Source organism: Podarcis gaigeae (genome assembly GCF_964106915.1).
Source record: "Podarcis gaigeae genome assembly, chromosome: 12".
NCBI classification, from domain to species: Eukaryota; Metazoa; Chordata; class Lepidosauria; order Squamata; family Lacertidae; genus Podarcis; species Podarcis gaigeae.
In genome coordinates this window covers 41035714-41050063 of record NC_139688.1, presented here as the reverse complement: position 1 = coordinate 41050063, position 14350 = coordinate 41035714, and the positions used below count along the sequence as shown (strand labels likewise).

The window sequence follows — 14350 nt, the reverse complement described above, 5'->3', positions numbered from 1 at the left end:
GTTGGGAATACAAATTACCACAATACTTGTTATAATTTCTTTAAAAATCCTTTAAAGTTGATAGCAAGTGGAAGGTAGGTTGTGTTTAGTTTATAGCAATGGGGGGGGGGGGAGAGAAAACACACCTTTTATGTATCTTCCTTTCCTGTTTTTTAATGTTTATGTATTGTGCAGATTTTTGGTGAGAGATGTAATTTGAAATATGATGGTGTGTAATATGAAATATAATTTATTTGAAACATACAACTGGATCATAAAGATTGGTATTTCAGGTGTTTGTATGTAAATTATAACTTATTTATTTCACAAATTTGAAATAACAGTGATTACTTTTTAATGTTGGTAAAACTATAGAATTTTAATACTATAAGGTCCTGGTATTATCTTTGAATAATTTATTTGAGTTGATATTTTTAAACTTGACAATTCATTTCCTCCTTCTCTATGCAATGGCAATATATATTATTATATTTACAATCAATATGCATTTTAAAAAATAAGATTGGCTCAAACTAGAGACTGCTAATGATTGGCTGCATGAATATGATGTCATTTGGCTCTTCCTCTAGTTACTAATGGGGTTGTTGATACTGAGCTGGATTTTCACTGTCCTGATTCAGTTTGCAGACTGAAAATATTTTCTTGGCAGGGCAGGCCATAAAGTGAGATGGTTACAGTATTTTTGGAGAGTGAGCTGAGAAGTCATTTGCTGATACAGCCAGTATCAGTGTGTTTTCAGTGGTTAATTTGTTTCCCCTATGCATCCTGGCTTCTGTAGTGTGGAGAGTAATATGTGCTGTATAAAGTTAAAAGGGATGTTCTTGGATCAACTATGCTGTGCTGAACCTGTACAGATATGTCGAAAGCAGCCTTCTCCCCCTCTGTCCGCCCCTCTCTTTATAGAACTTGGGGGGAAATTGTGCTGCAGTGGGGTTGTGCTCACCCTAATAACTGAACGCAGTGACCAAAGGAGTCTCTCTCTCGCTCTTTCTGCGGTTCAAACTTACTAGGTTTTCCCATTGCCTGCAAGCAAGGCAGAGGAAAATGTGAAGTGGGTCTGTGAAAATAGCAAGCAGGGATAGGCACAGCAGTACTCCTCAAGGGAAAACTTTGCAGAAACCTTTTCTCCTCAAGAAAAAGATGTAAACTCATGTATCTAGCTGGGAGGAGTGTTTTTTTCTGAGTGATAAATGACTGATAGGGATTAATCAGCATTTCCTCTCCACACACGTTTTTTGTTTGCATTAAAACAGTTTGTAAAGTTACACAGAACTGGGTGAAATGTGTTTGTTTATAGACAGACAGTTTGGTTACAGAAAGAAAGCAATTGTGGTAACTCAAAGCACTTTACATTAACAATTAAAAACCAAACCTAAACACACACACACACACACACACACACACACACACGTAAAAGTTGTCATGCATATATTGCAATATTCTAAAAAGTATTGCCCAGTTTAAATAAGACCTCAGATGCAAAAAAACGCACTCACTTATGTATGTTTCATGTGTCACGGCACTATAACAACCCATTAAGATACGATGGTTCTTTACAGGCAAAGCAATTTATGGCCCTGAAGGAACCTTGCTGAAGCGCAGCTGCTGTCAGCTGCAGAGTTTAAGTACTCTTTAACTCAAGCCATGTGAAACTCTGCATGGTTCAAGCACTATTCATGCCCTTCTACACAGCACCTCATTACACAGTACCTACTATCTATGCACCCCAGTGATGACATAACTTCACACCTGAGATGGACCTGACCCTATGTTGACAACTGCCACACCCACATTACGACCACAGAACACTGAATGTGGCATGTCTGCACTAAATCACTGCACACACAGCCACTTTGTTGTTGTTTACTCGTTTAGTCGTGTCCGACTCTTCGTGACCCCATGGACCAGAGAACGCCAGGCACCTCTGTCCTCCACTGCCTCCCGCAGTTTGGTCAAACTCATGCTGGTAACCTCGAAAACACTATCCAACCATCTCGTCCTCTGTCGCCCCCTTCTCCTTGTGCCCTCCATCTTTCCCAACATCAGGGTCTTACACAGCCACTAGGATATGTAAATGGAGACCACAACTCAGACGATATGACACAGATTATGGGACTATATCTTTCTGGCTCTATGTTTTGCACTTTGAAGACAAAGTAGATGCTTGTCTTGAAGTTTGGCTTTGCATAGCTGGCACAAGAGGGTCCAGGATGGATGGGCAGCATGGTTTGATGGAAGAGGGGCTTTAACTCACTGCCCTAGCTGTGATGGTAATCGGAATTGTCCCCTACCATGCCAACAATTTGCAATGGAAGCAAAGCTCCCATTGGGGCTCTACAGGATTTCTCATATAAATTTGTGATTAAAAAACCCCCCCAAATCCTGGCAAATTGCCATATTTTCCTTCTACAGATTTGTTTCATTTATTAAATAGGTTAGTTTCGATTTTGTATAAACTTTGTTCATGAGTCACAGTGCTTGCTTGAAATATCAATGTTATGAGCAGAATATTTACAGATAAATATCTAACTTGTGTTTTTAGGCATTAGTATCTGATATACACCATTTCTGCAAAACCGAAAGTTCAGCTCCGTCCATAAGAAATTAATTACCTAATGCAATTTGTTTTGCTTAGAGCTGCATCTGAGGAAGCTTTAGATAAAGTGAATGCAGGGTATTGACATGTTGAAAATACTTTGCACCAATCCTGTGGAGGTCTGAGGGTATTTCTCCTTCCCATTAAGTTTCTAGTGATACATTTTATTGAATTGTATATGGAAATGAACAGATAAATCAATATAATCTCTCCTATTTGTTCAAATACTAAATCTAATTTGGTGTGCTCCCTACACTTTTCAATTTTTATCAAGATCCATTCTTATAATTAAATGTGTGTGTGTGTGCCTTTCAAATTGAAACCTGATTATTAAACTACAAAATGCATATATTTCTGGCTTACTGCTGTATGAACCATCCTACTCTTCCAGCTTTTAAACAATTCCAAGGAAGCGTCCCAAATTCAGGTAAATTAAGTAAACATAAATGGAATTCTATCCAAAGCAATGGATTGTGTGGTTGGTTAATTTGCACCCTTAGGAACACTCAAACCACCCACTTTTCCCATTTAACAAAAGCAAAAGACAAGTGGGCCTCCCTTTGAAAGGCACTACTTTCCTGTATGGAGGACCAGGACAATGGTTTTCACTACAATGACCTGCTCTTGACTTTCCTTTGTCAGCACCTGCCAGTTTGTAAGCACATACAGAATGTTGGATTGCATGGACTGACTTGGCAAGACGTTTATGCTGTTACATTATGATCCAAACCAAACAGAAAATACTCAACATCAACATAGAGACTAGAGCAAATATAGACACAGATACGGGTGTTTCTGAAAACATAGAAGGGATATTGCCTCCCCCCCCCCGTCCACTCCTTTAACTTTTCAGTACTGGTGTACTTTGGAGATTAGGTATTTTATGGTAAGTACTATCATTAGGATAAAAGAGCAACACCATTGATAAGCTGGATGGAGATAGACTTGAGCATTGAAAATGCATTTGCGCATCTGCAGTCACATAAAATTGTAACTAAACCATAGTAGGTACATTCAATATGAGCTTTTTCGGGGGGGGGGGGACTTCAGCAGGTGCAAGGAATTCCTTGCAGGCTAAGAAGATAGAGACACAGTAAGATGTAAGGACAGCAAAAGCACCACTCTTGTTTTTCATTACAGGAAACGAATACATTGGAAGGCTTGAGAGCGAGGTGCATGCACCTTCGTAACAAGACAGGATGGAAGCATACCAGTAAATTAAGCAGGGAGGCAGCTGCCAACACAATAAACATGTGAGTAAAAGAATATTTGTGCCATCCATGCTGCCAAACTGATGATAACATATGGCCTGCAAGATTTGGAACTATTTTCTGAAAACACTCTGAAAAGGCTCTGTGCCTCACCATGTACACATTGCTGTCAAGTGGCATGACTATTCAGAAGGATACATATTGTTAAATACTTAAATAATTCCCAGAAGAATGGCTATGCTTCTCTGTTGCAGAAAAACAACCCCCTAGAGACCAACAAATTGCATATCTTAGAATGGACCACATGAAAGTCAGTTTCATTAGATGCATGAAGTCTTATCCTGAGTTTTGTGTGTGTGTGTGTTGTAAAGAATGAAATCAGAAGGAAAGGAAATGCAGACGGTACAGACTGTAATGATTATATTATTGATGGTAGACACACACACACACAATTGTTATTGATCCTGGCACTGCTAAATCAATTTGTCTACCTGGGACATAGATCAGTTGCTTGTTTGGGACAGAGTTGCACTCCTGATTAGCAGGTACATAGTGGGGTACTCCATCTCTGTCACTAGAAGCCCAAGTTACCTTTTGTGGTCAAGAGGTGTTTTCTACCAGTTTGGGCTGGTGCTCATTTGTGACTGCAGTGGTCCATGCATTGGTAAGCTCAAGGCTTGATTACTGCACTTTCTGTGAGGCTGCCCTTGCATCTGGTCTAGAAGTTTCAGCTAGTGGAAAATGCAACAACCAGACTGCTCACAGGATTAGTGGCCCCAATCGCAGTGGTGCAGGGTAGGGGGTGGTATGGTGTGGGTGGTGGGGCAGGCCGGGTAAAGAGCACATGGCACAGGCAGCTAGTGACTATGCCATGGGCCAGCCCCTCCTTCATCCTTGGGAATTATGGTTGTCCTTCAGCTGGCCCTCAGGTCTCTGGCTGCTGTTGCTGAATGTCAGGTTGGCTTGAAGCAGGCATAGGCAAACTTAGCCCTCCAGATGTTTTGGGATTACAACTCCCATCATCCCTAGCTAACAGGACCAGGGGGTAGGGATGATGGGAATCATAGTCCCAAAACACCTGGAGGGCCGAGTTTGCCTATGCCTCACTTGGAGTAAGGCCTCACCACACATGCCTTATGCAAATAAATTAGATGCAGTCAATTTCAGAATTGGACCCTAATAATTAAAATATATTGTTGATTTTGAAATGGATAGGTCAAGTTCATGAAACATTTTGAAGTGATTTACTGGTTCTTTGAACAGGACAGTGTTAACTGGTTGGTGAGCGAAAACAAGAACCACCGCTTGTTTTCTTTTCAATCTGAATTCGAGTTTTCCAGACTCCCCTCACCGCTGCACCACCCCTCGAATCGAGCTAAAACTGACTTAGACAACTGGTTGGTGTAATGCCAATATCTTCAGAAGCAAATTGAGACAGAACTAGATTCTGAAGTGGGAGACATCTCCTTATAGAACAAAGCATTAACTAGTAATAGGGCTTTGCAGGGAGCTGTCATAATTAATAAGCACCCGCGCACAAGGCTTGCTTTGTTAAATACAGTGTAATCCTTACAGGAGTTATTGCATGCAATAATTAACTTGATTACAGAAGGCAGAAGGGGGGAAAAGTCTCAGACTAATCAAAGCACCCTCTGTAACTCATAGGCTTTAATAATTATTATTTTCCCTCTTACAAACTGCAGGTGCTTCGTTATGAGTTTTGAGAATAACTAAATGCTTGCCCTTAAGATTTGATTAATATTTAGGAGTTGGTTTAACGTCACAGAATGCATTAATCAGATCTTTAATTTTTGGATCTTTTTCCTGTTTGATTGTGGATAAAGTACTCATCAAAATGAATTAAACAAGCCATTTCATTGCAGAAAGTTTGGCTAGTTCCTGGCTGTGGAGTTCAGGGCCATTGTGTGTGGTTCAACTTTCTTTTGAGGGACGAAATACTTTGTGAATATAATGCAGGTAAAAAAAATATTAAGGACTGTGCAACAAAGTAGTTCTCTGAGGCTGTAATATTATTGTCCACTTAAAATAAAGGGATTCTCTAACTCTTACAGCACTGTAGTTACTCGCAAAAAGCACATGAGTCATATCTCTAGGATTTTGAGACATTGCTTTTTGGTTGACACACATAAGGGGTGCATCAGTTCTGGGTGATCAGAGCTCTGCAACCTTGGCATTTATTTATAAAGAAATGTCTACCTCACTTCTCTTTATAAATAAATCCTAAGTGGCTTACAGAATCACTAAAACACACCAACTCAATATATACAGTAATAAAGCCCATTATGTCTTTAAAACAGTATTGCATATTAGGAGCACCATACAAGTTTATAAGCAGGGAGATAAAAATGGTAAACAACACTGGAAATGTGACAAAATACAATAAAATAAAAAAGTAACCCTGTCCCAAGTCATGTAGGACTTTGTAGGTCATAATCAGTACTTCGAATTCTGTCCAGATGTGGACCCAGCCACTAAAGCTACAAGACTGGCCCTGGTCAATGTTCTGGCTGCAGAATTCTTAAAGGGTATTCTGAAGTTTCCGAATACCCTTCAAGTGTCTCTAATTTCCAGGGACAGTTCCAGATTTAGAGATGCTGTCTCAGTTTCTGATTTGATCCCCAAATGTCCCACTTTTCCTTATGACGTCCCTATTTCCATCGGAGAAATGTTGGAAGGTATGGAGTTATCCGACCCCATAGCCATCTGAAGCAGGCACCCCCAAACTCGCCCCTCCAGATGTTTTGTGACTACAACTCCCATCATCCCTAGCTAACAGGACCAGTGGTCAGGGATGATGGCAATTGTAGTCCTAAAACATCAGGAGGGCTGAGTTTGGGGATGCCTGATCTGAAGGCAGCCCTGTATGGGGAAGGTTTTTTTATGTTTAATGTTTTTTATGTTTTTATGTATGTTGGAAGCTGCCCAGAGTGGTTGGGTTTACTATTTATACGACGACGACGACGACGACTACTACTACTACTACTACTACTGCTAATGGAATAGGACGTTCCCATTCTCATTGGAGAAATGTTGGAGGGCATGTCCTTGAAATGTAGCCCCATGTAGTCCAAACAACATTACTATTCACTACAGTAGTCCAAACAACACGTATAGGTGGTTTCTATGGCCAGACTGCATGTGCTGATTCACCAACACCACCGTTTGAACTCTGCCCCATCAATCAGGAAATATTTTTAGCCCCTCAAAAATTCTAATGGATCAATGCAAAATATTTATTCTTGTATTTTTTGCTCTATAAGACACACTAGACCATAAGACGCACCTAGTTTTTGGAGGAGGAAAACAAGAAAAAAAATATTCTGAATCCCAGAAGCCAGAATAGCAAGAGGGATCGCTGCGCAGTGATCCCTCTTGCTGTTCTGGCTTCAGAGAAAGCAACACAAAGCTCTTCAGGGCAAGGGGAGCATTCTTCCTGCTGCCCTGAAGAGGCTTCCCGCAGCTATCCCAGAAGCCGGAACAGCAAGAGGGATGACTGCTTTCGCTGCGCAGTGATCCCTCTTGCTGTTCTGGCTTCTGGGATAGCTGCGCAGCCTGCATTTGCTCCATAAGATGCACACACATTTCCCCTTACTTTTTAGGAGGGGAAAAGTGAGTCTGATAGTGCAAAAAATACGGTACTTTAACAGTGAAACCCTAAGTAAAATAATAGTATAATCATGGCTAATAAAAATGTGCTTAATTAAAATACCAGGAAAAATATCCCCCCCTCCGATGCCGTTAGGCTGAAAATAGCTGGGGACTTCTAGAAATAAGCAATTTTCCTTCCATGAACCAGAAAGGTAGAGATATAAATTTACTTTGAAACCATGATAATGGCAATCCAAGTGATGTTGACATCAGCCTGGTGTTTCTTGCCATTGCTGAAAGAGCAACAGTTACTGTTTAATTCTAATGCAGTAAGATAGCCTGCAGCTAAATAATACATTTCTGTTAGCAATTATTTAGCACAATCCTGAACTGCAAATAAATTTACATAAAAATTTGTCTCTTGTAGAGAGTACTTACAGGGAATGTAATTGGATGTAGAGAGAAATAAAATGGCTCCAAATGGATGAAATGTTTGCATTACAAGAGCATTAGCATTCCAAAATCCTTTATAGAAATATAAACATATACATTGCAGTGTTTAAATACTAAGCAGGCATATATAATATTTAATGATGTGCCATCAAAGCTATTGCTTTTTGTACAAAAAAAGAAAGGTATGCATTGGAATACTTTTTGAAATCCCACTTCTATCTTATGCAAGGCTGGAATATCAATTTTTACCCTTGCATCTCCTTTCCTCCTCTTGCTTCCCATTCTTATTTCTTTGTCAAATTTCAGACAGCAAGTTTCTTGAAGAATGAGCCTTCCAATTTTGCTTATACTGCTTTGTAAAACAGCATGTACAATGATGATGATGATGATGATGATGATGATAATAATAATAATAATAATAATAATTCCCAATGATCTAGACTGTACATTCTACTTTGGGATGCTTCTTTCCCCTTCTGTGTGTGGAAGTAACGGTAGTTTATTCTCAAGTTCAAGCTCTTAGCTCTTATGTTCAACCATTGTAACTTCTATTATCTGTGATCAGCGAAGCTCTAGAGTGCTGGTAGGGTGAGCCCTTACACATTTTCAAAAATAAGGAAATGCATCAACAAAAAAGGGATAAAAGAGGTCATATATTTGCATATGCTAATTTATTTGTTAATTTGTACAAATTTAGCAATACAGTGGTACCTCAGGTTACATACGCTTCAGGTTACATACACTTCAGGTTACAGATTCCACTAACCCAGAAATAGTGCTTCAGGTTAAGAACTTTGCTTCAGGATAAGAACAGAAATCGTGCTTCGGCGGCGCAGGAGGCCCCATTAGCTAAAGTGGTGCTTCAGGTTAAGAACAGTTTCATGTTAAGTACGGACTTCTGGAACGAATTAAGTACTTAACCCAAGGTACCACTGTAATGACTGTAATTTTAAATTGAAATAGAGTGTTTTGCATCATAGTGGGGGAAACTATGACTTGTGTGCCTCCTCAGTCTGCTTTCTAGGTGCTGACTGTTGGAAGGATACTTGAAGGCCCTTGTACTTCCTTCTTATGTTTCTTTTGAGCCATAATTAGACTGGACAGTTGCTTTAAACAGAGGACTCCTTCAAATAGAAGATTGCCTTCTGTAAAGAAGGACATTTCACCACCTTATGCACGTAGAATTATTGTTGCTAAATACTGTGAGCAGATCGCTTGCTTAAGAATAAGACCTAGTTAGAAACCTACCTGCAGTCGTAACGTTTGGAACTGGAAACTGCACGGCGCTCAGAAGAGATGTGGTTATTTAAAACAGTGTTATCTTTCTCTTTGATTTGTCAGTGAGGCTGATGTTCGGCTGAATCATCTGCCTGACCCACTTAGCTCCAGAGGTTACCACTTTGGAGTGGGAGCCTGCACACAGCAACCCCACTGTGTGTATGAACCAGACCTAAGTGAAGAAAGAAATGTATGAATCCACTCTTGAAAGTGCAGTTAGAGTAAATCTGACCTCTTTACAAGCTGGAAGTGGAGCAAATCAATTTTTTTTAAAATAAACACTTTAGAGGTCAATGTTACATAGCAATTCATATGGGCTGGCATTTAAGCAGAGATTAGCTTATTCATGAGAGGACAATGACTGACGCCTCCCCTAGCAAGAGGACTGAGGGCATGGAAACACCAGAGAGCTGTTATTTAATGGACTGCACTAAATGTCTTAGCCTTTAAGTTGAAACAATACTATTTCTCATTTTTAGGAAAAAAATGTTGTTACTGTACAAATAATAGAACTGGGTGATAACCATAGTAATGTTAGCTGTACTTGAAGCAGACTCATGGAGTAGAGTGTGACACCTCTTGAGTGTGACTTTGTTGGATATCACCCAGTGTTTCTCCATAATAAAATACTATTTATTTATATTCCAACATATTTCTTGGGCTTAGGGGTTGACTCGTTGGGATATACTGTAAACACATAGGGTGCCGTACAAACCCAGCAATATGATATTAATAAAATTGATATTGCTGAACAGATTATTAGTTTGAATTATATTGCAATTTTTTCCATTCTAGTTAGCTGATATGTAGAACAAACTTGAAAGTATTTTTTTAAAGGCTTCAAAGCTGCTTAATTGGACATAGTTTAAACATGTTTGTTAATTATTCCCTACTTTAAATCGTGTCATGTGCAGTACAGATTGAGAGGCTGCATGCTCAGATTTCAACATTAATCTAGCCATTCAAATAATTGCAATTAATGTATCAAAATTTGCTATTTAAATAGTTGTAATTGCACCCAGCTGCATTCAAGTGGCCTTATTATTCCTGTAGGGCAAGGGAAGATCAATAGATGAACATCCTCACTGTCAGATCTCATATACTTTTCTGATGCTGCTCTGCCTTGCACTCTTACACTCGTAAGAATGAATTGCAATTAAATATTTTGACCTAACTAATCTGTGATTCCTCAGAATACTATAATTTCTCAGAATACTATAATGCTGTATAAGCTGTTATTGCAGAAACCTATGCCAACATCGAATTTTCTAGCATTGTTTCTTTCTGCTCTGCATAATTATGTTTAAATAAAGCACAGAGAATATGCGAATTATTATAAAATACGAAGATTGCAATAAAACATTGATCATAGGGGCAGTATTCCAACTGGACAAGCAGCTCTTCGGTTTGGGCTAAAGGGTAGTAAGGCAGAGATAGCCTGATGTTAAATTTAGGTGATAAGATGCCAGAAGAGCATGTATGGAGCTGAATTAGGATAAAGAGGGATGTTGGAAGAAGATACACACTGATGCAAGGCAGAGTGTGTGCTGGTATGAGAACTGGGGAGAGACAGAGAAAGTGTAAAACAAATATCACCTATTACAAGGCAGGAGAAGTGAAGGAGATTGCAGTGAATCAGGAGGTCATTCCGAACTTGTGAAACTCAAGGATTTCATAGGCAGTTTCCCTTTTACCGTATTTTTCGTCCCATAGGACGCTCCATCCCATAGGACGCACCTAGTTTTTTTGGGGGGAAATAAAGGAAATTTCCCCCCTTTATTCCCCCCCAAAAAAACCAGGTTGGGGAACAGCGGGATGGCGGCGCTGCGCCTCCCCCCTGTCCCCCGAGCTTGTGGGGCTGGCCGATGTCTGCCCGGCGCACGGGGCGCTCTGCTTCAGGGCGCCCCGCACTCCGTGCAGCAGGCTGCTATCCGCAGCCTAGGGAGCCCTGCAGGAACTCCCGCGGGCTCCCCAGACTTGCTGATAGCTTCCTGAAGCCTGGAGAGTGAGAGGGGTCGGTGCGCACTGACCCCTCTCGCTCTCCAAGCTTCAGCAAAAGCTTGTATTCGCCCCATAGGACGCACACAGATTTCCCCTTCATTTTTGGAGGGGAAAAAGTGCATTCTATAGGGCGAAAAATATGGTAATTCTTGGGCTTTTATTATCCACAGCACTCAGGGCTCTTCTAGGTCCCCTTGATCTCCATATTACATGGAACTAACACTGTGGTGTAGGGAGAGACACGTGCTAAGAGAGACATAACGTCCAAAGCATAACAAGCCTCTGAAAGAAAGATTGCCACAGGCTGATTATTAGAATTTTACCTGTATTATACTCTATATTCTGTTTTCATATGCTGCTCCCTGCTTTGGGATGAAAGCAACACACACACACACACACACACACACACACACACACACTGCAATGGTAATTTGCTGCTGGTTGGAATTTTTATTACATGAAATAATGTCAGTCTTTCCTACAGGAAAAAGAGTTGCATTTTTAATGTGGGATTCCCCCCCCCAAAAAAAAATGTTCCAAAAGAACTTCCACACACTATTTAATCTCTTTAAGAGAACATCCCAAATGAAAACAGGTATGCTTCTATCATTCTTTCCTGATGGTGCTTGTTATTTCATGTTGACAACTTATGTTTCCGCACTTCACCTCCAGATTAGTGCACTAAGCTGAAAGGTGACTTGTGCGCCTCTCCAGCTATTCAACATCTTTGTGCCGTCAATTTTCAACCACCAGGACCAAGATGATGATGTTGTGAAAAGGTGGCTTCTTCAATCAATTTCTTGATTGTACAAATCTTCACAAAGCTAGAGCTGTGGAGGTGGTGTCTGAACTCCATTGTCATCCAAGGTCATAACTGTGTCCTAAACATTTCAGAGTACTATAATGAAAAAAGTAATGCATGAATGTATATGGGTGTGGTGGAAAAGAAACACATGTTTAGTTGGTATATGGTTGTGATGAAGAAGTCAGATGTGCAGTTCAGCCCAACTTGCATTCTCATTATATGAATTGACCTTTTGGACTGAAAATTAAGTCTATTTAGTTTCTCTAAAACTCATGTCAGACTGTTGGGCAAGACCCAATGGTGGGAGGGGAATCAGGGAACGGTGACAAAAGTAAGTCACCCAGGAAATAAGTGTGGGTGCATGTATATGTGTGCATGTGTACAAGGTTTTGAGGGTATTCTGCACCAGCAAATTATCAAACCACGGTAAAACATCACACATTAAAAACTTCCCTATATAGGGCTGCCTTCAGATGTTTTTTAGTTTTGTTGTAGGCTTCAAATCAGGTTGTGTGCAATACTTGGGACCAAACTGGATTTGACCAAACTGGGAGTTCTGTGATTGGCTACCCCATATATATTTATACCCTGTAGCAAATTCAGATAAGGGTTGAGGCACTAGCAAAGGGCATTTTCCACAAATGTAAGCAGGATGCACATTATTTCTCATGAGGCTTTCACAAATGATGCTTTGCAGATGAAAAGGCATCATTTGGGTCAAACTAGAAATGACCTTGGGAGAGCCTTGACTTGACTCCCATGCATTATTATTTTTAAGTAAAAGCAAATCACAGTCCTGTGTATCTTTAATACCTTCCCCCATGCCATTTCTGGAGTATATACACCCCATGCATCCTTGATGAACAGGAGACAAAATGCACAACTTTTCATCTTATGATATATTGGATGTTAATATAAAAGATGTGCAAAACTAGGATGTGCAAATCATTATATTTCCCAGTTACCAGTGCCCAGTTTGGTCAGTTGGCACTCAAATGGTCTCCTATAAATTCTAAGCTACAGCCCACACTGTAACTGGAATTATCACTGGTAGCACCCAACCATAGCAATGTCCTCCGGAGCACATTCATTGAAAAGCATTGATATTTATTCAATTATTTGCAAGTAAGAAGCACATAGATTTTGTTTTCTATCAATCAGCCTGTTTTTAATACTGTAATCATTACATCAGTCAAAGAACCCATGTCAGACTTCTTCGCTATCAAACTGCATTCATTACTTTGTAGCTCAGACAACCTAATGATAGTACTGCCTGCTCAAAATAGTGCTTCATTCACTTATATGCATTTTATAGATAATGAGCACAATCTATTCCCTTTCATGTGTGCACTTCTACTTAGGTGGAGATGGTATTGTTCCTTGTAAAGTATTGGGGAACAAAGCTAAAAGCTGTTGTAAGCTGACAACAATAGATCTGAATCATAATTAGCCTCCCAGCTTTTACCATTCCATTCTCTGCAGCTGGCTACTCCCCTTAACCCCTCGTTTCCTCAAGCCCAGGTCTTAAAGGAGCCTTACTGTCACAGGGATCTCCATAGGGCATCCTTGAGTTTTCCCACCTTTTCCAGCCACAGTTCCTGGGCCGGATACTGCTGTACATGACTTGGACATGGTGCCCAACCATCCTATTCAATTACTTCCAGCCTGCTTAAACTTCCAGGTATATACCATGGTATCATCAGGAAGAACAGTTCTGGTTGCCTGAATTTTATCTTTATATATAAATATCACAGAGAGCCATTACATCAGAATGGCTTTCAATGGACTAGTTAATAGACTATAGTTTCCTTACTAAGTGAGTGATGTTCAGCAAATAACTGCAGTGTTGTTATATCAGTTGCAGGAAATAATGAGGCACCCAAGTTTGCCTACCTTGTGCATTTTGGATAGTAGCAAGAAGATACCTGGTTGAGGGGCCCGTAGTGTGCTCTCTATAAGTGTTTATAAGTAGTTTCTCCCCTATTTCTTATACCCCTGTTTCCATATGTATGCCAAATGAGGATAAGTTTGCATTATACTTCTTGAAACCTTAATTATCCAGTTTGTGTTTAAGGTGCCACAAGACATGCAAAGTTAGTTATTCTTGAATCTAAAAATGATAAATTGTCACACTATAATAAATATAGTAGCAGCAAAGGCAAATTTTGTGTAATAACAAGAAATGGCCAAGATACCTGTCTTTGTACTCTTGCAGTACATCTTTTTGTGGTGTGCAATGTGGCAGTCATCTTTGGTTGCACAACCATTCCTCCTCTTCAACCATTTCAGCCCCCAAGGACTGTTGCAATTAAAGTGGTTTTGCTTATACTGCACATCTGTGAGCCTGCATTTATGAACTTCACTTGCCTGGAGTGTTTTTTTGAAAACAGTCTGCCG

General features: G+C 40.1%; 1 protein-coding gene across 9 annotated transcripts in view; it reads left to right on the top strand.

The window, feature by feature from the left end:
* The window catches only part of ZNF385D (zinc finger protein 385D), a 571924-nt gene that overhangs the window by 202969 nt on the left and 354605 nt on the right, over positions 1 to 14350 (top strand). For 2 of the 9 annotated variants that reach the window (XM_083705891.1, XM_083705890.1), the window contains one exon: positions 3737 to 3849. The exons of the other annotated variants lie outside the window; for them this stretch is intronic. The gene's annotated coding sequence lies outside the window, so the exon portion shown is untranslated. The remainder of the gene's footprint in view (positions 1 to 3736; positions 3850 to 14350) is intronic. 9 annotated transcript variants of the gene reach the window in all.